Raw genomic sequence first — 26,950 nt, 5'->3', positions numbered from 1 at the left:
AACGCGACTTTGGCGCGAAAGTCGCATACCGCATGGCCGACCCCGCACAGGGGTCGGATCGGGTTTCATGAAACCCGACTTTGCCAAAAGTCGGCGACTTTTGAAAATGAACGACCCGTTTTGCTCAACCCTAGCCATGACAGAATACGATGACAAAGAGCAGATCAAGGTAACGGACAAAAGAAATTTTGACTGTACCGTACCAATGGTGGCAGACCTAGCGAACCGCTTAGTGCGCTTAGGACAATCAGAGATAGCATGAGTGGAATCACCACAGTAGAAACACAGCCCATTCAGATGTCTGTGTTCTTGCCGTTCAACTCTGTTCAAAGTCCTATCGCACTGCATAGGCTCAGGTTTAAGCTCAGGTAATACCGCCAAATGGTGCACAGATTTACGCTCACGCAAGCGTCGACCGATCTTAATTGCCAAAGACATAGACTCATTCAAACCAGCAGGCATAGGAAATCCCACCATGACATCCTTAAGGGCTTCAGAGAGACCCTTTCTGAAAATAGCTGCGAGCGCACCTTCATTCCACTGAGTGAGTACGGACCACTTTCTAAATTTCTGACAATATACCTCTATATCATCCTGAGCCTGACACAGAGCCAGCAAATTCTTCTCTGCCTGATCCACTGAATTAGGTTCATCGTACAGCAATCCGAGCGCCAGGAAAAACGCATCGATATTACTTAATGCAGGATCTCCTGGCGCAAGAGAAAATGCCCAGTCCTGAGGGTCGCCACGTAAAAAAGAAATAATGATCAAAACTTGTTGAACTGGGTCACCAGAGGAGCGAGGTTTCAAGGCCAGAAATAGTTTACAATTATTTTTGAAACTCAGAAATTTAGTTCTATCTCCAAAAAACAAATCAGGAATAGGAATTCTTGGTTCTAACATAGATTTCTGATCAATAGTGTCTTGAATCTTTTGTACTTTTGCCGAGAGCTGATCCACACATGAAGACAGACCTTTAATGTCCATCGCTACACCTGTGTACTGAACCACCCAAATGTCTAGGGGAAAAAAAAGGCAAAACACAGTGCAGAGAAAAAAAAATGGTCTCAGAACTTCTTTTTTCCCTCTATTGAGAATCATTAGTACTTTGGGCCTCCAGTACTGTTATGATGAGGTAATTCAGTACCACAATGGACATAGAAGTCAGAGCACATACAGTGATCTGACAATAACCCAAAAACATAGAACGAGCTCTGAGACGTGGGAACTCTGCTGACCGCAATCCCTAATCCTCTCCAACCACACTAGAGGCAGCCGTGGATTGCGCCTAACGCTCCCTATGCAACTCGGCACAGCCTGAGAAACTAGCTAGCCTGAAGATAGAAAATAAGCCTACCTTGCCTCAGAGAAATACCCCAAAGGAAAAGGCAGCCCCCACAAATAATGACTGTGAGTTAAGATGAAAAGACAAACGTAGAGATGAAATAGATTTAGCAAAGTGAGGCCCGACTTACTAAACAGAGCGAGGATAGGAAAGGTAACTTTGCGGTCAACACAAAACCCTACAAACAACCACGCAAAGGGGCAAAGAGACCCTCCGTACCGAACTAACGGCACGGAGGTACACCCTCTGCGTCCCAGAGCTTCCAGCAAGCAAGAAAAAACAAATAGACAAGCTGGACAGAAAAAAACAGCAAACAAAATAGCAAAGCAGAACTTAGCTATGCAGAGCAGCAGGCCACAGGAACGATCCAGGAGGAGACAGGTCCAATACTAGAACATTGACTGGAGGCCAGGATCAAAGCACTAGGTGGAGTTAAATAGAGCAGCACCTAACGACTTCACCACATCACCTGAGGAAGGAAACTCAGAAGCCGCAGTACCACTCTCCTCCACCAACGGAAGCTCACAGAGAGAATCAGCCGAAGTACCACTTGTGACCACAGGAGGGAGCTCTGCCACAGAATTCACAACAGTTCACACGGCTCGATCCAGGAAGCCGTATTCCCTCTGCAGCTTATTTGGCAACCGCTATAGCTTTTATTCTATCTATCTATCTATCTATCTATCTATCTATCTATCTATCTATCAGTCTGTCTGTCTGTCTATCTTTCTTTCTGTCTATCTATCTCTCTATCTAGCTATTATACAGTGCCTTGCAAAAGTATTCGGCCCCCTGGAACTTTTCAACCTTTTCCCACATATCATGCTTCAAACATAAAGATACCAAATGTAAATTTTTGGTGAAGAATCAACAACAAGTGGAACACAATTGTGAAGTTGAACGAAATTTATTGGTTATTTTAAATTTTTGTGGAAATTCAAAAACTGAAAAGTGGGGCGTGTAATATTATTCGGTCCCTTTAACTTAATACTTTGTTGCTCCACCTTTTGCTGCGATTACAGCTGCAAGTCGCTTGGGGTCTGTCTCTATCAGTTTTGCACATCGACAGACTGAAATTCTTGCCCATTCTTCCCTGGCAAACAGCTTGAGCTCAGTGAGGTTTGATGGAGATCGTTTGTGACCAGCAGTTTTCAGCTCTTTCCACAGATTCTCGATTGGATTGAGGTCTGGACTTTGATTTGGCCATTCTAACACCTCGATACGTTTATTTGTGAACCATTCCATTGTAGATTTTGCTTTACGTTTGGGATCATTGTCTTGTTGGAAAACAAATCTCTGTTCCAAATTCAGGTCTTTTGCAGACTCAAACTTTCTTTCTTAAAGAATGGTCCTGTATTTGGCTCCATCAATCAATATCAATTTTAACCATCTTCCCTGTCCCTGCTGAAGAAAAGCAGGTCCAAACCATGATGCTGCCACCACCATGTTTGACAGTGGGGATGGTGTGTTCAGGGTGATGAGCTGTGTTGCCTTTACGCCAAACATATCGTTTGGCGTTGTTGCCAAAAAGTTCGATTTCGGTTTCATCTGACCAGAGCACCTTCTTCCACATGTTTGGTGTGTCTCCCAGGTGGCTTGTTGCAAACTTTAAACAACACTTTTTATGGATATCTTTGAGAAATGGCTTTCTTCTTGCCACTTTTCCATAAAGGCCAGATTTGTGCAGTGTACGACTGATTGTTGTCTTATGGACAGACTGTCCCACCTGAGCCGTAGATCTCTGCAGTTCATCCAGAGTGATCATGGGCCTCTTGGCTGCATCTCTAATCAGTCTTCTCCTTGTTTGAGATGAAAATTTAGAGGGACGGCCGGGTCTTGGTAGATTTGCAGTGGTATGATACTCCTTCCATTTAAATATGATCACTTGCACAGTGTTTAAAGTTTTGGAAATCATTTTGTATCCAAATCCGACTTTAAACTTCTCCACAACAGTATCATGGACCTGCCTGTTGTGTTTGTTCTGTCTCCGCCATCTAATATTGTTACCCTGATTATCTCTTTGCATAATTGCAGGTTTCTCAGTATGGATATTCATACCTTTATTTGTTTGTGATGCTTTGGCTCCCTCTAGCGGTCAGAGTTATGTTGGCAGTTCAATCTTGTTTTTGTACTATCCATGTCTGATTCTCCTCCTCCGTTGCAATGCATTATGGTAGCTCAGCCTCCATTTCCCTCCATTTTTCCTTTCACTTTCTTCAGTTTGCCTTCAAGGAAAGACGCTTCACTTCATCCCCCTTGCGATTGCATTGCCGGTATGTCTTTATGCTTTCCGTAGATATTTCTGCTCCATATTAGCCTAGCCTAGCCAGTTGTACTCCCAGTTTAGTCACTAGCTTTCTAAATGTTATGCATAATGTATATCATGTGTATTATGTATCTGTTCTATACCATGCACTGATTCTATGTATATCATTGTTCACAGTTTCACCGCATCAATATACCACTAGTACGTTTAATAAAGCACAGACTCAACCACAGTCTCCTTATTGGACCCCGGTATAGCGGTTTACATAGTAACATAGTAACATAGTTAGTAAGGCCGAAAAAAGACATTTGTCCATCCAGTTCAGCCTATATTCCATCATAATAAATCCCCAGATCTACGTCCTTCTACAGAACCTAATTGTATGATACAATATTGTTCTGCTCCAGGAAGACATCCAGGCCTCTCTTGAACCCCTCGACTGAGTTCGCCATCACCACCTCCTCAGGCAAGCAATTCCAGATTCTCACTGCCCTAACAGTAAAGAATCCTCTTCTATGTTGGTGGTTTAGCTGACTGTATAGCTACGTATGAGCCTGCCTCAGCTAGTGAGGACAGAACAGTGAAACGGCAGCCATCCAACTAGTGGGATTCAAGTCACCGGCTACTCAGAGACTAAAGACAGCTACAGCGATCTCTGCACAGCCAAGCACTTTCCCAAGACACCATGTCTCACAAATCGCATAGGACAAGATCTGTTACTTCCGTCTCCTCAAAGACAACATCAATCAGCAGCGCTGTCGCCATTGCCCGCGCAAATGCTGAAGCCGCCAGAATACGAGCGAGCTTTGCTGACCAAGAGATGCAACTTAAATTAGAAAAAGCACGCCTAGATGACGAAGAGAGGAGGTCGCGCTTAGAGAAGGCACGTGTGGATGCCGCCTTAGAAAGCCTAGCAGCAAAAAGGGAAGCTGCCGCAGCCCTCGCCGAGGCAGAATCGCTAGAAGCCGTGCAAAACCTCAAGCTGCATAGCCAAAGCAGTACGTCGAGTCTGGAGTTTCCACTGCAAGACTCACCACAACGCACATCTCAGTATGTTAATGAACTTCCTGATCCAAACTATAACCCTGAACCAGTACCAAAACAAGAATACAACGCCTCCAGCGAAGTGAGCGAGAGTCATCACGAGGCTCAGCTCCAGGACAGAAACAAACTCGAAAACGTGAGGCAAAACAACTCTGCTAATGACTACCTAGCCCCTCACCAGGAAACCAACTTTGATCACCCTGCTGACACACCATACGTCAGACCGAAGCAATACGACACCGGCTGGCGCCACCCTGAGGACACTAACAGGTACGAACGCACCTCACATCACTATCAGGGCGACCCATCACCAGTATACTCTGCTGACAACCGGTTCACGACAGAATTTGCCAAGTTCTTCACACGACGTGAACTGGTTGCCAAGGGACTCATGAAATTCACTGACCGAGCTGAAGGTTACAGAGCTTGGAAAGCTTCCTTCTAAAATGTCATTAGAGACTTGGGGCTACAACACAGGGAAGAGATAGACCTGTTAGTCAAATACCTGGGAGAAGAGTCAGTCAAACACGCAGTAAGGATCAGAGACATTAATATAAACCGCCCTGAGACTGGCCTCAAAGAGATCTGGAAAAGGCTGGATGAGTGTTACGGCTCAGCAGAAGTAATAGAAAGAGCCTCGTTCAGAAGAATCGATGACTTTCCTAAAATATCTAACAAAGGTCTCCAGAAACTTAGAGAGCTAAGCGACCTGCTAAAGGAAGTCCAAGTTGCCAAATACGAGGACGACCTACAGGGACTTGCATTTCTCGACACAGCCAGAGGTGTTAACCCTATAGTCCAGAAGTTGCCCTACAATCTACAGGAGAGGTGGCTCACACATGGTTCCACGTACAAATACAAACACAGCGTTCCATTCCCTCCCTTCTCCGTTTTTGTAGACTTCATACACCAACAAGCGAGAATTAGAAACGATCCCAGCTTTGACTTTGCAATACCATATGCCACACCATCACCACCTGCAAATCCACGCAGAACATCTGTGGCAGTACACAAGACTTATGTTTCTTCTCCAGGTTCTAATTACATGTCTGCTGGCTGCTCCCAATCAGAGACAAAGGTGCAGGACCCTGACAAGCAGTGCCCAATTCATCAGAAGCCTCATCCTCTCCTGAAATGCAGAGCCTTCAGAGGAAAATCTATGCCAGATCGCAGAAGCTTCCTAAAAGAAAACGGTATCTGCTACAAGTGCTGCTCGTCCACAGCTCATCTCGCCAAGGATTGCAAGGTCAGTGTAAAATGCACAGAATGTGGCACCACAGATCATAACACCGCTCTACACCCTGGCCCAGCTCCATGGAGTACACAAAACACGCCAGCTGACAGTGAGCATGGCGGGGAGGAAAGGAGCATTGATACAGCTACGCCAGAGATCACTTCACAATGCACCGAGGTCTGCAAAGGGACAATAGACAGTAGGTCCTGTTCAAAAATATGCCTCGTCAGACTATACCCGAAGGGCCATAGAGACCAAGCTGTAAGACTGTATGCTATCTTGGATGATCAAAGTAATCGATCCTTGGCTAGATCAACGTTCTTTGACCTATTCAACATCAAAGGGCCAAGCACTCCCTACTCCTTAAAGACGTTTGCAGGTACTGTGACAACAGCAGGCAGGAAAGCTACTGACTACCAGATCGAGTCTTTAGACAGACAATTCTGCCTACCGCTACCTACGATCATCGAATGTAACCAGATCCCAGACAACAGATCTGAAATCCCTACACCAGATGTAGCAATCCATCACGCTCACTTAAAACGAATAGCACACCTTATACCGGAACTCGACCATCAGGCCCAGATAATTCTGCTGTTGGGGAGAGATATCCTACAGGTTCATAAAGTGAGACGTCATATCAATGGACTTCACAATGCTCCCTATGCCCAAAGGCTAGACCTAGGATGGGTCATAATTGGCAACGTATGCTTGGGACGCATGCACGTCCCATCTTCTGTGACAAGCATGCTGACAAATACATTGGAGAAAGGACGTCCATCTCTGTTTCAACCTTGTAACAATGAGTTCCATGTCAGGGAACTGCCACACAGCATCCAACTGCCCAACCATCTAATAGACTTTACTCACGACAGCAGTATAGTGTCGGGAAGCTATGAGGATCAGTTAGGGTGCACAGTCTTCCAGAGAACTAAGCAGGACAACCAAGTGGCAATGTCGGTAGAGGACAAGTTGTTCTTAGAGGTAATGGACAAGGGACTCGTTAAAGATGAGACCAACAGCTGGGTCGCACCTCTTCCCTTCAAAACCCACAGACCACATCTACCGAACAACAGAAATCAGGCATTACAACGTTTCTCCTCTCTCATTCGTAATCTGCAAAAGAAACCAGAGATGAAAGATCACTTTTTCTCCTTCATGTCAAAGATTTTTGAAAACCGTCACGCAGAACTAGCTCCCACTCTCAAAGACTCTGAAGAATGCTGGTTCCTACCCATGTTCGGAGTTTACCACCCTAAAAAACCAGGCCAGATCAGAGTCGTGTTTGATTCCAGTGCTAAGTTTAATGATGTCTCCCTGAATGACGTTCTACTGACAGGACTAGACCTCAATAACAAACTACTGGGTGTACTTATGCGCTTCCGTAAGGATTCCATTGCCTTCATCGTTGACATCCAGCAAATGTTCCATTGTTTCCTTGTGAGAGAGAGACAGGAACTTCCTAAGATTCTTCTGGTACAGAGACAATGATCCTACTAAAGAAGTCACAGAGTATCGCATGAGAGTGCACATCTTTGGCAACAGTCCTTCACCTGCAGTCGCCATTTACGGACTCAAAAGGTCAGCTCAGGAAGGAGAACCAGAATACGGAGTAGATGTCAGACAATTCATAGAAAAGGACTTTTATGTCGACGACTGTCTAAAAGCCATGCCTTCAAATGAGACTGCCATCAGTCTTCTCAGGAGAGCCCAGGACATGCATGCCTGCTCGAACCTTAGGCTTCATAAAATAGCCTCAAACAGCCAAGAACTCATGGAAGCGTTCCCTTCTCAGGACCTATGTAATGGTCTCAGAGACCTGGACCTGGGGTCAGACCCCGCACCAATGCAACGCAGCCTCGGGCTTCTCTGGAATCTACAATCAGACACTTTCACCTTTCAGGTCAGCCAGGAAGAAAGGCCTTTCACACGTAGAGGCGTCCTGTCTACCATCAACAGTCTGTACGATCCCTTGGGTTTCGCAGCTCCTGTTACTATGCAAGGCAAGGCCCTACTAAGAGACTTAACTAGGGAAACATCTGACTGGGATGCACCTCTGCCACCTGATAAGAGGATCCAGTGGGAAGAGTGGAAGAACTCGTTAGCGGCACTCTCCAACCTGCATGTGCCAAGACCATACTCCCCTGTGCCAACTACTGAGATACAGAGCCAAAGACTGTACGTATTTGCAGATGCTTCTGTCAAAGCAATTGCCGCTGTTGCCTACCTCAAAACTGTAGACTCTAAATGTCAGTGCCACATTGGTTTCGTCATGGGAAAGGCCAAACTCGCACCACAACCAGAGCACACTATACCCAGGTTAGAGCTTTGTGCCGCAGTCTTAGCCGTTGAGTTAGCGGAGTTCATCGCATCCGAAATGGATATCGACCTGACACAGGCCAAGTTCTACTCAGACAGCAAAGTAGTCCTGGGATATATCCACAATGAAACCAGGCGATTCTACGTTTATGTCAATAACAGAGTGCTACGAATCAGGAGATCAGTTCATCCAAAGCAGTGGCATTACATACCCACAGACCAGAATCCCGCAGATCATGCAATTAGAGCAGTTGACGCAAGTCGACTAGGAAGCACAACGTGGCTCTCTGGACCAAAACTATTGTACATTGAGGAATGTTTTCCAGACACCTTTGAACTAGTAGGAGAGGACTCAGATGCTGAAATCCGCCCTCAGGTGTCTACACTACATACAATGACCTCTGTTATCCAGCTTGGATCTTGCAGGTTCGACAGATTCTCAAGTTGGAAGTCACTTACTCGAGCCATTACCTGCCTGACTCATATAGCTCGCTCATTCAGGACCACCAGAACTTGTGGCACAGAAAAATGTAAAGGTTGGCATCTTTGTAAAAATACCTACGTTACCTCCGACTTAGAGTTCTCTAGAAATCACATCATCCTCACTGTTCAAAGAGAAACCTACGTTGCAGAAATCCAATGTCTTATTAACAAAGCTCCAATACCAGCGAGCAGCGTATTGAGAAAACTCGACCCATTCATCGACAACAGCGGCCTGCTGAGAGTAGGAGGCCGACTCAAAGAAGCTGAGATGGAGTTTGTGGAGAAATTCCCTCTTATACTTCCCGGAAAATGTCATGTTGCCTACCTAATCGTACAACATTACCACAATCTGGTCAAGCACCAAGGAAGACTATTTACAGAAGCAGCCATCAGATCTGCTGGCGTGTGGATCATCGGTGCAAAAAGACTCATCAGTAGTGTCATCTACAAATGTGTTACCTGCCGTAAGCTTCATGGTTCAACTCAAACCCAAAAGATGGCTGACCTACCAGCAGATAGACTCAGCCCAGACCCTCCTTTTACTAGCGTTGGTCTCGATGTGTTTGGGCCTTGGTCAGTTGTTACACATCGTACGAGAGGCGGCCAAGCCAATAGTAAACGTTGGGCAGTCATGTTCACTTGCATGTCAATCAGAGCCGTCCACATAGAGGTCATCGAGTCCCTTGACACGTCAAGCTTCATCAATGCCTTAAGACGTTTTATGGCCATCCGTGGTCCTATCAAGCACATACGTTCAGACAGAGGTACTAACTTCGTTGGTGCAGCAAAGGAATTAGGAATACCCTCAAATCTAAACTATAAGACTCTCGAGAGGTTCCTCAGTGACCATGGTCATTCAACCCACCTCACTCTTCACATATGGGAGGATCTTGGGAACGAATGATTGGTCTAGTACGGAGAATTCTTGACTCCACTCTTCTTCAAGAAGGAGCAGCGAGGCTTACCCACGAAAGCCTAATCACCTTCATGGCTGAAGCTGCAGCTATAATCAATGCAAGTTCCTAACGACCCTGAGGAACCCTTGTTATTGACTCCAGCTACTCTACTTACCCCGAAAACGGGACTGTCCAGTGCCCCTCCAGGAGGATTCGATGCTAAGGACCTCTACAAGCGCCAATGGAGACAGGTACAAAGTCTTGCAAATACTTTCTGGGACAGGTGGCGCAAGCAATATTTGTCTACCCTGCAGCCACGTACGAAGTGGCAATCTGCTAAACCTAATCTGAACATAGGTGACCTTGTTCTTGTGAAAGACTGTCAAATTCATCGGAACCAGTGGCCACTTGGTCTAGTTACCGCAACGTTCCCGAGCAAGGACGGCAACGTCCGCAAAGTTGAGCTGAGGATGACTAAAGGTAATGAACCTAAGACATTTTCCAGACCTGTATCTGAACTGGTCCTATTGTTGCCTTCGGAAGAAAGGAGTAGTGACATCCGTTGATGCCAGACGGGGAGTGTTCTGTCTCCGCCATCTAATATTGTTACCCTGATTATCTCTTTGCATAATTGCAGGTTTCTCAGTATGGATATTCATACCTTTATTTGTTTGTGATGCTTTGGCTCCCTCTAGCGGTCAGAGTTATGTTGGCAGTTCAATCTTGTTTTTGTATTATCCATGTCTGATTCTCCTCCTCCTTTGCAATGCATTATGGTAGCTCAGCCTCCATTTCCCTCCATTTTTCCTTTCACTTTCTTCAGTTTGCCTTCAAGGAAAGATGCTTCACTTCATCCCCCTTGCGATTGCATTGCCGGTATGTCTTTATGCTTTCCGTAGATATTTCTGCTCCATATTAGCCTAGCCTAGCCAGTTGTACTCCCAGTTTAGTCACTAGCTTTCTAAATGTTATGCATAATGTACATCATGTGTAGTATGTATCTGTTCTATACCATGCACTGATTCTATGTATATCATTGTTCACAGTTTCACCGCATCAATATACCACTACGTTTAATAAAGCACAGACTCAACCACAGTCTCCTTATTGGACCCCGGGTATAGCGGTTTAGCTGACTGTATAGCTACGTGAGCCTGCCTTATTTAGTGAGGACAGAACAGTGTTCCTTGGCCTTCATGATGCTCTCTGTGCTTCAAACAGAACCCTGAGACGATCTCAGAGCAGGTGCATTTATACGGAGACTTGATTTCACAGAGGTGTATTATACAGTGCCTACAAGTAGTATTCAACCCCATGCAGATTTAGCAGGTTTAATAAGATGCAAATAAGTTAGAGCCTTCAAACTTCAAACAAGAGCAGGATTTATTAACAGATGCATAAATCTTACAAACCAAAAAGTTTTGTTGCTCAGTTAAATTTTTATAAATTTTAAACATAAAAGTGTGGTTCAATTATTATTCAAACCCTAGGTTTAATATTTTGTGGAATAACCTTTGTTTGCAATTACAGCTAATAATCATCTTTTATAAGACCTGATCAGGCCGGCACAGGTCTCTGGAGTTATCTTGGCCCACTCCTCCATGCAGATCTTCTCCAAGTTATCTAGGTTCTTTGGGTGTCTCATGTGGACTTTAATCTTGAGCTCCTTCCACAAGTTTTAAATTGGGTTAAGGTCAGGAGACTGACTAGGCCACTGCAACACCTTGATTTTTTGCCTCTTGCACCAGGCCTTGGTTTTCTTGGCTGTGTGCTTTGGGTCGTTGTCTTGTTGGAAGATGAAATGACGACCCATCTTAAGATCCTTGATGGAGGAGCGGAGGTTCTTGGCCAAAATCTCCAGGTAGGCCGTGCTATCCATCTTCCCATGGATGCGGACCAGATGGCCAGGCCCCTTGGCTGAGAAACAGCCCCACAGCATGATGCTGCCACCACCATGCTTGACTGTAGGGATGGTATTCTTGGGGTCGTATGCAGTGCCATCCAGTCTCCAAACGTCACGTGTGTGGTTAGCACCAAAGATCTCGATCTTGGTCTCATCAGACCAGAGAACCTTGAACCAGTCAGTCTCAGAGTCCTCCAAGTGATCATGAGCAAACTGTAGACGAGCCTTGACATGACGCTTTGAAAGTAAAGGTACCTTACGGGCTCGTCTGGAACGGAGACCATTGCGGTGGAGTACGTTACTTATGGTATTGACTGAAACCAATGTCCCCACTGTCATGAGATCTTCCCGGAGCTCCTTCCTTGTTGTCCTTGGGTTAGCCTTGACTCTTCGGACAAGCCTGGCCTCGGCACGGGAGGAAACTTTCAAAGGCTGTCCAGGCCGTGGAAGGCTAACAGTAGTTCCATAAGCCTTCCACTTCCGAATGATGCTCCCAAAAGTGGAGACAGGTAGGCCCAACTCCTTGGAAAGGGTTTTGTACCCCTTGCCAGCCTTGTGACCCTCCACGATCTTGTCTCTGATGGCCTTGGAATGCTCCTTTGTCTTTCCCATGTTGACCATGTTTGAGTGCTGTTCACAAGTTTGGGGAGGGTCTTAAATAGTCAGAAAACGCTGGAAAAAGAGATAATTAATCCAAACATGTGAAGCTCATTGTTCTTTGTGCCTGAACTACTTCTTAATACTTTAGGGGAACCAAACAGAATTCTGGTGGGTTGAGGGGTTGAATAATAAATGACCCTCTGAAAAAACTTTTCACAATTTAAAAAAAAAAAGTAAACAAAGAAATAACATTCTTTTTTGCTGCAGTGCATTTCACACTTCCAGGCTGATCTACAGTCCAAATGTCACAATGCCAAGTTAATTCCAAATGTGTAAACCTGCTAAATCTGCAGGGGATTGAATACTACTTGTAGGCACTGTATTTATCATCATTAGGCATTTAGGACAACATTGGATCATTCAGAGATCCACAATGAACTTCTGGAGTGAGTTTGCAGCACTGAAAGTAAAGGGGCAGAATAATATTGCACACCCCACTTTTACTTTTCAGTTTTTGAATTTCCACAAAAATTTAAAATAACCAATAAATTTTGATCAACTTCACAATTGTGTTCCACTTGTTGTTGATTCTTCACCAAAAATTTACATTTGGTATCTTTACGTTTCAAGCATGATATGTGGGAAAAGGTTGAAAAGTTCCATGGGGCCGAATACTTTCGCAAGGCACTATATATATATATACAAGAAATAGGCCTGATGCTATCGCATCGGGAGTGCAGTGAAATTAACATCTGTGTATGCTTAGTGGTGCAGACAGGAGCAGCGGACAAGTCTTACACCATTTGCGTTTTCCAACATATCTGTTCTATATCATCCCTCTGCATTTTTGTATTGTATGTGTTGGATCATTTGACAGCTTTCACCCCTTGTGCACTGTTTCTTCCATGTTGTGTGCTGTATTTTGGTATCTGGTGTAGTGTTTCTTGACCAGTGTTCGCTATGTGGTGTCTCCCCTGTGTGCTGTGTGTCTATTTACCCTGAGGTAATCAAAAATTGTAAGTTAGCATGTGCGAGTATACCACGCAGTTATGGCTGTTACTGGGAATAGCGGTAATGTATATCTGTCACTTGCGCAGGCGCAGTTCGTAACCGTAAGGGTGTTACTGCGGATGCACAAGTAAAACATAGATGTCACCGCTATTCCCCCCCTAGGGACAGTAACAGCCATGTCATTACCGTGCATGCGCGGGTAGAGTGCGTAGTTGTGGCTGTTCAACACTGCCGCGAAGCCTTATGGAATTCAGGGACAGCGGCCAGAAGTTCCAACTGCCAATTAGAGATATATATATATATATATATATATATATATATATATATATATATATATATATATACTGTATATATATTTATATATATATGTACACTGTTTTGAAGAATATTTCCTTTGAAAATGATGTGTAAGTGACTTAGAGAATTTCTCTATGTAAAAGTTCATGCTAAAATAGCATTGCAGTCAGATAGCAATCACACTGCATTCGGATGTAAATCGGATACTAGGTGTGAAATCGGATTGTACTCGCATAGAAAACGCATGACACTCGCATGACACTTGCATTATACTCATCTGACTCTCCTGCATCAAAATAGGACCGATTTTAAAATCGCTAGTGTGACTCCAGCTTAAGGGTGCTAGTGAGCCAAGTCTTGCTACTAATCCCAGAATGCTGCCAAATAGCCATGAGAAAATAACCGCAGGTCTGCACTACCCCACAGTATAACATTGGGCCAAATGCTGTCCGATACAACATCACATAGCACTCGTATACGCTCCTATGAACGAGGCCTAATATTGTATCTGATGCATAATACCACAAAGTTACTTGCAAAGTGTTGGGGAAAAAAAGTTTGTGGCTTGTCCTCATAGAAGTCATTCCTATATACCATTTCATTATCCATTATAAAATAGATAAAACAGTGCACTTTAGGAAGCTTCCCATTAACTTTTTTCCCCCTAAATCTGTGTATAGTGTAGTGTAGGGTCAGGGCTCGCACTCATCTGTATAGTCACCTTCTCTTCCTTGTCCTCCTAACCCGGCCCCCACGTCCAGCCAGTACCACATCCTCGCAGAAACCTGGCACTCCTAAACATTCACAGACTCTCAGACTCTCTTCTACCCCTGTCCTCCATATCTTCATGGTCAACTTTACGTGGCCTGTTCAAGAGTTGGAACTGCCAAAAATCTGTTCATCTGCTCACCTGGGACACAAGCCGCATGCTCGTGTCTTCAACTATGTAGAATGCACCCTTGAGAAAGGCTAACTAAGCCGAAACGTTGGGATGTTCGCTTCTGCTATAAACATTCTCTTTTTATAAAGCAAGGAGAAAAACAGGGAGCATATGGTGAAGATGTAAATACGATAATCTTTATTACTACAAAAAAGTTAAAACAATCATTGGACATCAGTAGTGAGGAAGCGGCGTTTGTACGCCGTGAAAAGCGCGTCGGGGCGTTCCTACCAGTGGGACTCCTCCACACATCTCTCTCCCCTCCATCTGCACGGGTAAGCAACTGTCTCTGGGCTCTATTATGGTCACTGGGGTTACCCCAGCTGTTATTATATGCTGTCTTCAGTCTCTGCGCTGGGCACCGGCCCCGCTGTGACTTCCTTTCTTTTATAGCGTTCCCCTATTTTGTTGGCCTCGTGGTTAGCTGCACATGTCACCGGGGGGTACAGGGGCCATTGTGGCTGTTACTTTCCACCTGCCACATACCGCTGATTAGGTCCTGCGCACGGGTTGTTACACATTGGTTAGGCGTCACTGCGGTCACAGAGGCTATTCCAGTTGCAAGCACAGATTTGTTCCTTATCTTTTGGGCCCTGTTATGGTTGTATTTCCCTTTATTCCCTGTGTACCTACTTTACGGTGCTCACTATACTACCTGTATTTGTTACATTGTGCTGGGGTAGTTAGATGTGGGGTGTTCCTTTTCTCCTCCATGTGTGATATTGTGGGTTACTATGTGATCACTACTGATGTCCAATGATTGTTTTAACTTTTTTGTAGTAATAAAGATTATCGTATTTACATCTTTACCATATGCTCCCTGTTTTTCTCCTTACTTTATACTCAGTTTTTGGAGCGAATATGTATATATAATCTGGGTTGTTACTGTAAAGATTATATCTCCTTATTCCAGATTTTGTTAATATGCATTCGGAATTTTGGCTGATAAAAATTCTCTTTTGTTTATTCTTGGCTGTGAAATTCCGGATTTGAATTTGATTAGATAAACCTTTTTTCAATTGCAACCTGACTTCTCTACTGAATGTGTGCCCGAGGTTACTATATGAACATTATTTGGGCTCTTCAGCTAGTCCTTGATATTTCTTAACATTTAGAAATAAAAGGTGCAACTTCTTTTCATATGAATTTATTTAAAAAATGATGGCATCCATGACCTGTAATGCCTGAAGTCCTGAATCACCCTATACAGTAGCTAGGAACATAACATTCCTGTATATAGATGGCCTGTCAGATGCTGCTGAGATCAGCGCATTGCCACCACTTCCTTTCCGCAAGTGAAAAACAAAGATTTAATTTCATGACTTGTAAATGGAAAAGGGCAGAAGAAGAGAGTCCAAACAGGGTGAAGGAAAATGTAAAGGAGGGAAGAGGAAACAGCTAAAATTAGTGAACTCCGCTGCCCGCAGTGTTGAGAATCCGGTTTTCATTCATGGTGGAGCTGGATGTATTACTGACAAACTAGAGGAATATCCTGTTTTCCTGCACATCAACAACACCAATAAACAGTGTAGAAGCCAAAGCAACATATTATACAATCTATATTAACAGAAAGTATAAAATTACCACATAGTCCAACATCCGAAAATCTAAAAACCTCATAATCTCACAAGACCAAGAAGAGCAAGTACAAATGAAAACAATGTAAAGACAAACAATAAAATGAGTATTGTTAAATGTTAACATTTTTATCCTTGCTGTCTTTCTTGATTATTCATTATCCCAAAAACTAAATTTGATTTTGCTTTCTTTAAAAACCATCACAATGAGAACTTTTCGTTACTAGAATTTACCTGGTCCTATTGATGTTAGATTAAAGGAGATTTACTGTACATTGTAAATGATAATCCAGGTAATTTTGTATTACTACTTTATCAGTTTAGTCCTTTCATACAATCAAATAGACAATAGCCTGCCATGACATTTTGGGCCATTGTACATCTGCAGAGGTTGCACATGTGACTTCTCTCTTGGCTATTGAACACATCACCTATATGACCGCTAAAGATGAGAAAGTATATACACATTTAGAGACAATGGATAAGTACTTAACAAAATTGGGTAAATGCCAGGATCAATGCTAGTAGTTACATCTAGTATAGCTTTTTCTACTTATGACAAACTAGACACAAATGTCTGTAGATACCTGTGTACATTCATTAGGTGACGTCGCCTGAAACTTTGCAAGATAATATCGCTTTTTTATTTTATTATTTATTTCATTAGTTTTTAGAATATTACCGGTATTTAAATTTTTCTGGCTAGGGCTCAGACTGGGGACCTGGAACATAGGAGGCAAAACACTATTAGGCTCCTCAGGTGAGTTGGATCCTCTAAGCCCATGGTCCGAGTGGGCACACGGGTAACGGGCGTCGGTACAGTAAATGGGTGAGGCACACAGAACACAGATAGCTGGGATACTGGAAACTGCAGGCAAGTGAGAGAAATCCAGGAACCCTTGGACAGAGAGCTGCGATTGCTGAAAACCATAGGCAGGCGGATGATGTCCAGAAGACCACGAACAGGCAGCTGGCAGATGTCCAGTAGACCACAGACAGGCAACTGGGATGCTGGAAACTGCAGGCTGGCGGGAGATGTCCAGGAGACTGCAAACAACAGCAGAGCAGGAAAAAGTCAATAGTGAAAATCAAGGTCATAGAAACACTGAAGTCTTAATACTAAGACAAAGGTGTGTGTCTTGGTGAGCCTTACATAGGCTCAGGCAGATGTAAAGCAAGATATGGAGCACAACAGAGTCTAGCAGACCAGAGTGAGGAAAGCAAAGCATGAATCCGAGACAGGTGCGTACCAACACTAGCAGTAAGCCACAAGCTATATGTGAGATTACAGATAGTAAAAACAAGGAAAAGCAATAGGAAAGAAATAGAAATTACTGTCAGTTCCCTGTAGATTCATGAACAAGCTGCGGCTTTTTGGAATTTTTTATATGCTAAAGCAAGCTGGCACCTGCAAGGAAGGTGTTTTATTATATCAGCACTACCCTGCTTCACAATCACTTCTGCTCATAAAATGACTGATTCTCATAGTAAAAGTGTATCAGATAAGTGCTGAACTCCAGCAAATCATACAGTATGCGATGTACTATAGTTGACCTGATTTGCTGAGCATTAGTTTACCGGAAAAGGCAGAATGGTAGAGTGATGTTCAGACATTGCATTTAATCTGTCTGAAGAGTACTTCTAAGGGGTCAAGTTCCCGCCTCTGCACAGGGGAAATCTCGAACCATCTCTGCGGCGGTCTCCCATTCTTCTCTAGCTGCAGTGGAGCCTGCTCAGTGGAGACGATGGTCCCAGCGTCTGGCTCAGCCTGATACTGTGTGGATGGTTACTGCTGCCTTTCCAGGCTCAGCCAAAGTAGCCAGTACTGGTTAGCGGCGAGCAGACGTCTCTGGGACTAAGTCCTGCTTTTCCCCTTCTTAGCATGCCCAGGGTAAGACCTCTCATTGGAGGTCGGGGGTCACATGCTCAGGTACTGTGGCAGCTCCCATTGGTCCTCTAGGAAGGTCCTGAAGTTGCTCAGGTACTGTAGCAGCTCCCATTGGTCCTCTAGAAAGGTCCTGAAGTTGCTGCAGCTATAAAAGGTTTGCATGGCCGCACGGCCGTGTGCTAGTATCAGCTTATGTTATGAGCTTTAGCTACTCTGTGGTCTTGTCTGCTTGTGGTCTGGGTCCGAATGAAATAAGCCACTAGAATACCGGCACCTCCGGTGAGGAGTTTGTATGGTGAATTCAGGACTGGCGTAAAGCCATTAGAATTCTGGCTCCACCGTAGAGGAGGTGTTTGTGTGCTTGCTACTCCCTGCCCACTGATTGCTTTCGCTCTGTTAGGCAGCTGTGTTCCCCTGTGACGCTAACAGGGCACAGCGTTTTCCCTTCTGTTCGACTCTGTGAAGTAACAGAGTTCGCTTCTACCGCCATATTGTGACACCATTTGCTAGCAGCAGGTTGGTCTCCTGCACGGTAGACCCCAGGCTGCGAACGCACCAATAATAATATCTAAATATACTCGGTGAGTTCCGCCAGCCTTAAAAGTACTCTTATGCAGATTTAATTTTGTGGACAACGTACTTTATTGAATCTTACATCCCACAGTCCTAATTTTACAGTAATTGCTCTGGGAACTAATGCAAAATCTGTAAAACCTAGGAGGTGCTGCAGATAGCCCAACAATTAAGGTTTGTGGCCACCACGAATCTTTGTGTATATTGTATAGCAGTGTTAGTTAGATATAATGCAGAGTTGTTATGTGATTAGGGTTTGTTCTATATGTTTACTAATTTTTAATAACAATCTATTTCCTTAAAAAAATGTAATTGCTTTGTGAGCAGGTAGTGGAATACAGTAATGGACTGGAGGCAGATCAAGGGTTGGTTAACGTGGAATTTATTTTAAGGCTGGAGTCACACTAGCGTATTGCATCGGATGCGAGAGCATCGGATGCAATGTGCTAATGACCCTCGGCTCCTGCTCTGCTGCGAGCGGGAGCCGAGAGTCATACGTCTGTGCTCCAAGCATCTCGCACAGAGCGGATCGGAGCACAGCTACGGAGGAGGTGGAGAAACTAATTTCTCCATCTCCTCCATTGCCGGGGTCAGCATATAACGCACATCACTTCAGGGTTCGCTTCCTTCATACCAGGTGAAGCTAACCCATGTGTGTATTCACATTATACCGCCATATAGTCCGTCATTACCGAGAAGCAGGTGTCTTTTCTGCACGGTGGACCCCAGACTGCGAACGCATCTAATATCCTCTCTAATTATTATATGGTGCATTCCGCCAATCCTAACAACATCTCCGAGTCCACGCAGGCTCCCATCAGTATGTAGGATAAAGTCAGCATAAGCTAGGACTGGTGCTTCTGTCAAAGCCACTTTCAAGGCCTGAAATGCTTTCTCCTGATGCTCTCCTCACTGGATCGTCTTGTTTTTGGCTCCAGAGGGCACCCCTTTCAGTAGCTCTAACAACGGATTGACGATGCGGGTGAAGTTTTTCACGAACCACCAGTAGTTTCTGGTCAACCACAAAAAGGCCCAAACATCCTTCATGGTCTTCGGTGCGGGCCAATCCTGTACTGCCACAATCTTCTCACGGGATGGTCTTACGGCTTCAGCAGAGACCACATGTCCTAGGTACTCGATCTGGGTACGAAACAGAGGTTTTACATATAAACCATGTTTCTGGGGCCGGCTCAATACTTGCTCTGCTCTAGTCGCTGTAAATGTTCTTCGAACATGGCGGAATACACAATTATATCATCGAGGAAGATAAGAGTGGCTTCAAGGGCAAGGGTTAACGTGGGATTTATTTTAACAGTGGATACTCCATGCAGGGAGGAAAGGGGATAAATCTGGTCTGAGCAGTAATTGATAACTTGGAATAATACAGGTGTGGTCAATTTAAAGGGGAAGTTCAGTAATGTTAGACTTTTCAGTCCGATGACGTCAGAATCTGGAATCCTGAATTCAAGTTGTGGCACCAAGGCTATGGCGCACAAGGAGTCCGTCGTCGTCCTGGGGAAGATGGCGTTCAAGGTTCTGGGGCGGCAGTGTATCCACGTTGTCCTGACAGGGGTCTTGGGTCCAGAAGATGGAGTAGAGGAACTGTCACAGTCTCTAACACTGCCAGAGTATGATGTCACTAGGCAGATGCAGGCGGGTGTATCAGGATACAGTTCACAGCCGGTCATCCGGCTGACAGAGGACTTTGTTAATCACGGTCTCAGAGTATACTTCGCTGGTCTCTGTCGTAATCTCTGGTTGAGGATCTGAGGTTCTTTAGGCTTGGGCCTGCTCAATCCTGTTGCACACAGGTTGGAGCCCTGACTATGTCCTCTTGCACGCTACACGTTCCCGTCAAGTCTGCCCCACTTCCCACGCTGCAGCTTCTTTAGTTTAGCCCCCTAACACTGAGTGCAAATGTTGGGTCGGGGTTTTAAGCTTTCCCCCATGCAACTTGGGTGACAGCCCCGACAGTTCTGGATCCGCAACGGAAAAGGTACACCTGGTCCGGTCCTTCTCCTTACAGCTTCATGAACGGAGCAATTATCTGGTCACTGTATGCAAAGAGGACAACCTGGGAGAGCTCTTCACAGGGAGAGGTGAGCAGATCATGGGAGAGGTCACCAAAAAAATGGGAATGGCTTTCCTGAAGGGCATGGCTTTTATAAAATGCTTGAAGGGGTTGTCAAGGGCTTTTTTTATTTATGAGCCTAAACACTACCAAGCATGTAGTTGCTAACATCGGCAACTACAGGGTTGGGTTCATATTAGACTTCTCTCAGATTTCAGACGTGGCTGAATTAATGATTATGTCATCTAGATGTACCAGAGTGGCTTCAAAATTTAGATCTCACAAACATCTCTCCATCAAATGTTGAAAGGTAATGGGTCTCTCAGAGACAATATCCTCTGAGTTTCCTTCTCCTCCCTCCAAGGCTTGAAACCACAAGGTATGATCACCGACAGTGGGGTGCTTCAGTTTAACGGGCGCCCCTTTTTTTCCCTTCTCGACTTTCACAGTCTCTTGACAGTCTCTTCCACCACAAGTCCAACACTCCGACTTTCGTTCCACTGATAGGCTATGTACACGGCTTGGCGGGGCGGGGCTCGGAAGAAATGGCTTTCTTGCTCTGGCCTCCTTTCACATTGGGCTGTCAGGACAGGAGGGGGAATGCCAACAAGGGTCCCCTTGATACTACACAGCTCACCTCAGATATCCCGTATTTCTTAAAGTATCTCACGGACCCATCAGGCTCAGTGTGGGTCGACTCAGGGGTGGCCACCTCATCGCTCCAGATCATGCCTATCTCGACAGCTTCAGCCCCGACCTCAAGAAAGTCCAAATCTGGATTGAGGCGCAGATCACCTTTAAAAGGTAAGGGTCCACTTCCTGCCTGCAATGCATTAACATACTGGGCTACTGTCTCACCTTCTCCTTGGGCCCGATGAAAAAACCGCATGCGGAGATTCCCTAGGTCCATAGTGTCACCTTACATTTTCTGTAAGATTTTTATCACTTTATCCTTAGTGTCACGGTCCCTAGGTGGGCAGTACATAATCGTTGCCTGGCCTCCACCTGAAGGTTCAGGAATGCTAACTCAGCCTGAACAGAGGGGATCAGGGGGTACATGAGCAGGATTCTCTTCAGTCTCTCTACCCAATCCCACAGTGACATGCTGCTCTCAGCGAACTTGGGAAGATTGCTAAGCATAACCCATCAGGGTTTGGTTACCGACTGGTCTGCTATGTCTATTGCATCCTGCTGACTAATGCAAGGTAGGAGCAATCAGTGAGCAATATAATTCTGTTTAAATACAATTGTAATTTACCACATAATAATATGAGTGAAATAGCAATGAAAGTTCTTCACTATATAATGCTAATGTACTTTTAACAAAGGTGGTACGCCTATTCCGGGGAGTTACCACATACGGTAGGTTCTCTCTTTAACTCTGGCCCTAGCGTGGGTCATTGGGTTTTTCTGCTGGGCCGCAAGTCTTTCTAACGAAGTCTATAAAAGCACTCTGAGCCCCTCAGGCTCTAACTGGCCCCCTCCAAAACCTGTTGTCCTCACCCCAGCCGACCCTGGTACTGTATGTCAAAACTGGAAGTGACAGCTCTGCTCACTCGTGCTGTCCCTCTGCAAACACAAGCGGGCCTCTCTAGTCATTGTCTCCTTCATGGATTTTCACTGCTTGACCATTGGTGAACGTCTGTTGGGCCTGGAGCAGAGAGGACTGGGGCTCGGCTCTTGACAGTCGACATCTGGTCTCTGGGTCTTTACCGGCGCAGGGCAAAGGTCCTGATCATGACCAATGCAGTTGAAACTCTGGATGTTCCCGGACGTAGTCTGAATCTTGTCAGGCGGTGACCAGCACAGACTTCCCACTGAGACCTAAAACAGAAAAATGTCGGCTGACAGCACAACTGATAAAAATGGACGCTCATCCTATTTACACTGGAGCTAAGTGGAAGAGTACATACCATGAGTTGAAGTGAAGGGCAGCATCCAATCCAGGTGAAAAAAAATTCTCTTTATTGTGCCATAAATGCGACGTTTCAACCCAAAGGGTCTTTCTCAAGCATGAGAAAGACCCTTTAGGTTGAAACGTCGCATTTATGGCACAATAAAGAGAAATTTTTTTCATCTGGATTGGATGGTGTTGCAGCGCCCCAGAGACCTGGTCGTTGCAGTAATGTCGCTCTGCCGCTAAGGAGGGTGATGTTATGTCTGATTGCACTAAAGGAGTTCATCTGACCAGGTATCACAGCACACATTACACTTCACACTCCGGCCACTAAGGGGAGCAAAAGGCACTATGTATTAGGCCACTCCTCACACTGGTAAAACTAGGGGTCGGATAGGAAGTTAGAACAGAACGCAGCCTGGGAGAGCTCCAGGGAGGACCTGTCAGGGGTGGGTTCCTGACAGGGGCCTAGCAGAACGAACAGAAAGCAATGGAACCGCGCTTGCACTACCTTGTGGCGGTATCCTTAGAAAGGACACGAAGAGAAGGATATTGTGGAAAGTGAGAAACGAGATCAAGCACTAAGGAGAGCCAGTAGGAGTCGTGCCCCGAGAACGGCAACTTCCTACTAAGGTGCGTAGCCGGTGACCGGAACACCGAGGAAGTAACTGACTCTATGCCTTACTTCAAATACCGCAGGACAGTTAATTATAGGTTCGCTGTCTACCATATATCACCTAAGCAGACATAGGGGGCACGCGTGGAGAGGGGCATCTCTAGGGTCCCAGAATAGCTCCGAGCCTTCCCGTCAAACGGGTGCGTCCTATCCAGATAAACTTGGGGGACAGAGAGAGAGAGAGAAAGAGAAAGAACGAGAACAGAAGTTGTGAGGACTATCCCGAATGCTCAGCAGGGAAGAACTACAACACACAGGCGCTAGTGGTAGGCAACGATTTCCACCTGCAAAGGGAACTCTGGATGTGCCTTCGGACTGGCCGGTCTCAGCCAGCCCTGTTAACAGTGCTCTGGATTGCCGATTCCGAAGTCTTCAGTAAAAGGTAAAGAGACTGCAACCCTGTGTCCTCGTTATTGACTGCACCTCACACCATCGCCACCTACACTACTGGGAAGCCCTGGGGATATACTTCACCTGTGGGAAGGTATACCATCTAGCTGCCATCACATCACCCCAGTGGACCCCAAGCAGCGTCGGTCACCCTGACCGAATACCACAGGTGGCGTCAAGAAACCTTAGCTGACTTTCATCACCCCTTTCATTGGGCGCCCCTTAGCAGGGTCACGGACCGGGTCCAGCCACCGTGACGACCCTAGAACCGAGACAGAGAGGACTGGTACCAAGTAACCCGTGGCCCTGCGTCTGGGGGCGCTCCACTGTCCTTCACTTTAACTCATGGTTCCCACTGAGACCTGTCATGCTGGCCTCAGCACCATCCCTGGTCTGCGTCTGCTCTTCTCTCTCTCATGGCATCAAATCTGCCTGCGGTTTGGCGCGTAGGGCTGTTATATCCCATAACACTGTCCTGCGAGTCACCTGACCAGGTCCAGCACACAATGCTGCTCCCTCTGCAATTCTTCTGGTACAATTTGGTTCCACCTGAATGCGCGTGGCCAGCAGATAGCAGTTTTTCCTCGCTATGGTCACATCCTGCAAGGGCTCTTCAGAGGTATCACTGCTTCCTCTTACAGTAGCACTGTACATTATTATTATTTTGCCAAGTGTAAGGTGTTATAAGTGATCAGTTTGCAATATATCATATGATTATTTGTACGCTAACATAACCATGCCATTTGATAGGGTTCCCAATGAAGATCTTGCAAAGGCACCTTACATTGTAAGGCTAATCCTCGGCATGGCGCATAGTAAGACTTGATAATTACACATAATGAAAATAATAAATAATATTATGCAGAAGCCACCACTAAACTAATATTTTCCTTTTAACAATCAATAATCTGTTAAGCTCTCATTCCCTATGTGTGAAGAAGAGAAGATGACTAATTGGAGAAAGTAGAAATATATTAATAGCTGTGAGTCATGATGACTAAAGAACGACAAAATTATGCAGTGGTGTTACATAACCATATGTCTTCAGGTTAAATTATATATCTATCAGAGATCTCCCCACAGTTCTCCTGAGATTAATTAGCACCCTGATATAGAGAGGTAGCAGAACTGAACTTGTTATTAACAATTGAAGGTACTGCTGTTTGAGCACCTCAATATAGTAGTCCCCTGCAGCAGTTTTTCCTGACCGTTATGTCTGTATAAATATCACTAAGATCTGCAACTTGTGGTTCTCCATAGCATCCCGAAGAGGGGCTGGGCTTCCTGAGTTAAACAAACATGGATGTTGGCTTCTGCCTAAAAACTATAATGACATGATATAGGACATAATATTGCATAAGCGTGCTGCACAGTATTGGAGCACAACTTTATTTATCTCTTATTTCTTACAAAGAGTCAACATATTTCGCAGCGTTGTAGAGATTATTGGAGCACACCGTCAGGGCAAGGGGTTACTCGGTACCGGGTCCTGTGGTTCACAGGGGGATGTCACGGTGGCTGACCCGGTCCGTGGCCCTGGGACTTCCGTATAAAAGGGAAAGGTCTTTAAAGGGGAAAAGTCTATGTTCGTGACGCCACCTGTGGTATTCGGTCAGGGTGACTGACGCTGCTTTAAGGGGTTCACTGGGGTGATGTTATGGCAGCTAGATGGTATGCCTTCCCACAGGTGAAGAGTATCCCCAGGGCTTCCCGGTGTATAGATGGTGAAAGGTGAGTAGCGCGGTGAAGAACGAGGACACAAAGTTGCAGTCTCTTTACCTTTACTGAAGGCTTCAGCATCCGCAGTCCAGAGCACCAGACCACAGGGCAGGCAGGGTCCGGCCGGTTTGGAGGCAAGTCCAGAGTCCCCTTGTCCAGGTGGAGAATAAAAGCCTTCCTTTGCACTGTAGTGGTGTAGTCCCTTACTGCCTATGGCTTCACATAAGGTCCTCACAGATGTCATCTTTCTCTCTGTCCCCCGGATAGGATAGGACAAAACCCGTATGACTGGTGACTTGAGCCTGTTTATAGGATCTCTTAGATGACCTGGCTCTATGGGTGTCACCATGCCTCCTGGGTGTAGGTGCGGACAGGTAACGTGCAATTAGCTGTCCTGCCGGTCTTTGATGTAAGGCATAGAGGTCCTCACAACCTCGGTGTTCCGGCTACCGGTGTTTCTGTGCCTCAGAAGGAGGCAGCCTGCTCGGGGCTCGTCCCCTTCTGGTATCCTCTCCTGTGCTTCCTCTCCTGCATGCTTGCTGCAAGCAATTCGACCTTCAATGTCTCTTTCTGGGAGCTGCAGCTCTTAGGGCATGCACAGCTCCGTGGACCCTCTGTCCTCCTCAGATGGCTGTCTGGAACTAGCTGAGCTTAGCTCAGCCAGCAACCAACTTCTGTCTGGAACTGACTGACTTTCCCTACAGACTACCAGTTATATATATGTGGGGAGTGACCTAATAAATAGGAGCAAAAGCTCCCCTGGTGGCCTGGAGTGTGAAGTGTTGCATGTTTGTGGTACCTGGATGCAGTTATCCTTCCTTGCCTCCAAACGTAGCATCACTCTCCCTGAGAGGAAAATAATACCACTGTGATGACCAGGACCCTGAGGCGCCACATTATCACCATTCAAAAGTCAGGTCCCGATACTGCCAAATCATCGGGGCTCCTCACAAAGCACCTGCCCGCTTATGTTCCTAATTTTCCCCCAAAGGCAACATTTCAACAGACAAATTGCGCTTATTTAACATGTAAGCCAATCAATACATTGGCCAAACGCATTTCCATAATATCGAGAATGGAGGCTCCAACTCCTTGCACTCAAAGTCTCATTTAGATGAAGATACAAAGTTGTTCAGCGATGGGCATAAAATTATGTGCAAGCTTGTTACCCAATAGTGTCATTAATTTGGTGACCTTAAAGCTCCCAGTAGGTTCTCTTTATAATTTTGAGTATCACTTATAATTCAAAGTTCCCTGGTATATTATTCTTCAGGTCTGAAGGAGCAATGAAGTTTATCATGGCATTATCCCTTTAAAGGGAACCCATCAACTTGTAAAACATGATTTACCTGCAGATGTAGGATTAATCTTACTGAAGTCTTTCTGAAAGTGCATTTATCAGGTGAAATTTAACTTATTTCATCCAATGAGAATAAGCTACAAGCTGCAGACTTGCGAATCCACAAATCATGTGCACTGTGAGGATTCTCTGGCACCAGGATCGGCGGTCATCTAACTGCAAGTATGTGATTTGCATTCAAGCAGTCACATGCCGACTAGACTGTATCTGGCCTCATTCAATGCAAGTGCAAAGGCGAGGCCGGATACAGTCTAGTCAGAGTGTGGCTAAAAGTATGCAAATTGCATACTTGCTGTCACATGACCACCCCACCGGTTCTGGCATCGGAGGGTCCTCATAGTGTACAGTGCATGCAATATGAGTCATATATAGTGACTGCTGACTTATAACTTTAGACCGGACAACCCCTTTAAGTCATGGTGCAGGGAGTGGCAACAGTCACTGCTCACAGCACTGCTCAC

At 45.4% G+C, this 26,950-nt stretch overlaps 1 long non-coding RNA gene across 1 annotated transcript in view; it reads right to left on the bottom strand.

The window, feature by feature from the left end:
- Positions 1 to 15,533: 15,533 nt before the first annotated feature.
- The window catches only part of LOC138675464 (uncharacterized), a 32,336-nt gene continuing 20,919 nt past the window's right edge, over positions 15,534 to 26,950 (bottom strand). Inside the window, exon 3 of the long non-coding RNA XR_011320683.1 lies at positions 15,534 to 16,962. This is a non-coding gene — a long non-coding RNA (uncharacterized lncRNA). The remainder of the gene's footprint in view (positions 16,963 to 26,950) is intronic.

This window comes from Ranitomeya imitator, chromosome 4, assembly GCF_032444005.1.
Source record: "Ranitomeya imitator isolate aRanImi1 chromosome 4, aRanImi1.pri, whole genome shotgun sequence".
Classification (NCBI taxonomy): Eukaryota; Metazoa; Chordata; class Amphibia; order Anura; family Dendrobatidae; genus Ranitomeya; species Ranitomeya imitator.
This window is presented reverse-complemented; position numbering and strand designations above follow the sequence as displayed.